We start from the raw sequence: 2,040 nt of genomic DNA on the forward strand, positions 1-2,040 counted from the left end.
GCTCTTTCACTGACTCTATTCCATTTGTTTCACCTGTTTGTTCAATGCCTACTCTTCCGTAGGTGCTCCTCACACATACCTCATTTAGTATTTCTCTACAATCAGGCGTCCTCAAACTACGGCCCGCGGGCCACATGCGGGTGTTTTTGCCTTTTTGTTTTTTTACTTCAAAATAAGATATGTGCAGTGTGCATAGGAATTTGTTCATAGTTTTTTTAAAAAACTATAGTCCGGCCCTCCAACGGTCTGAGGGACAGTGAACTGGCCCCCCATTTAAAAAGTTTGAGGACCCCTGCTCTACATTGTAGGAAAGCTGCTTCATGCCTGTTTTTGCAGCTGCTGCTCCTTCTGCCTGAAATACCCTTTCCTCCATCTCAACCTAAATCCTATGTGTCTTTACAGTCCAGCTCAAGGCATGCCCTGTTCTGGAAACCTCAGTGCAGTTGAGATGTGGCCTCAATAGACTCTTCTAGCACCCAGTCTTACCTTCAGCACAGTACCCGTTCACATGCTTGTTTGTCTTCCTCTCCTGTGAGTCCATAAGCTCCCTGAGGCCAGAGCCCTGCCTCATTTGGCTTTGCATTCCCAGAGACTAGCCGAGTTTCTGGAACATGTTTGTGAAATGATTAAATGAATCAACCTGTTTATCACTGAATGAGATGTTTCCTTTAGCTTCCTTTCCTCAATTAAATTGTCTTGACATTCTTTAAAAAGATACTTCTTAGAAAATTTACAAGTGAGCCTTGCTGAAGGAGGAGTACACCATAGTATGAACCTCTTAACATCCCAGGCACTTTGGAGTCCCATGGAATCCCTGAAGATCTGTGAAATGCATCCTTTTCTGAAAGCTATTCAGAGCCAAGCTTGAGGCGTGCAATTCTGGGAAATGCTCCACATTGGGCTTCCAGAAACCTCTCAATGTTCTAAGGATGCTATTAGTCAATTCTCACAGCATCTCCGAATGATACGCAGAAGAAATGGAGAATTTCTGTCTTTCCTTCTCTCCCTCTCCCTCCCACCCTCTCCCCTTTTCCTTTTTCCAATTGTGGAGTTAAATACAGAAAAAGACCTAAGCATCACTTAAAAGAGAACAGTCAAGCCAGGACACAATCATTCCACAAAATGGTGCTTCCTGTAACTTAAATAGGTCTGTGTTTTAATGAATCCGTGGCATATGGGCCATAATAATCAAAGTGCCTGGCATTTCCTGGAATTTATGATCAAGTTGGGAATAGGTCGTTTTCTACTTTAAATGAATTCTCACATGCCTAGCTTTGGAGTTAAGAAACTTGACATAAGGGGGAAAGTTGCTGGAATAAGAAATGCTTTTTATTTGTTCTGCTATTTGTACTCAGATCTTCTCTTTCTCACCTCAACTCTCATCCCCACCCATGAACTGCCATTACTATTTCTTCTCTGGTATTCTAAGAGTGAGTGCAAGTTATTGTTCTTAAAGCCTGCATCATGGGGGAAGAAAAATGATTTTGTTTGCTGTCTTCTCTGTGAACAGAGAAGTTTACAGTCCTTCACCATCTGCCATCCCTTGTGACTTATAGTTGTTGGACACTTGCCTGTAGACAAAGAACTCTCCTTTGACTTGGCATTTGCTTTTCTGATTTCCAAAAAGCCTTGTTGATCTGGATTGCAGTGAACGTCTATGAATTCAGGAATGGCCTGACCATTTGACGGAGTCTTTTGGAGTTGTCTTGAGTGTGAGAATGGTAACTGGGTGCCGAGGATCTTATTTGGTCCTACTTGCTGAGAAAGTTCCCATTGAGTATTTGTTGTAGGCATTGAATTTTCAGTAACGCTTACACCAATTGATGCCAGTGAGCTTAAGCAAATATCCATGCTACTGATATTGATGTTTGTGTTATGTTCCTGAAGTTGATTGAAGTTTTTCCTAAGACTGACCTTCTCTTCTCCAGCAAATCTCTGGTTGCATTGATGGTGGTGATACTTTTTAAAATATGTTTTTATTGATTTTAGAGAGAGAAGAATGGAGAGGAAGAGAGAGAAACACTGATGAGAGAGAAATAT

This window comes from Eptesicus fuscus, chromosome 1 (genome assembly GCF_027574615.1).
Source record: "Eptesicus fuscus isolate TK198812 chromosome 1, DD_ASM_mEF_20220401, whole genome shotgun sequence".
Lineage (NCBI taxonomy): Eukaryota > Metazoa > Chordata > Mammalia > Chiroptera > Vespertilionidae > Eptesicus > Eptesicus fuscus.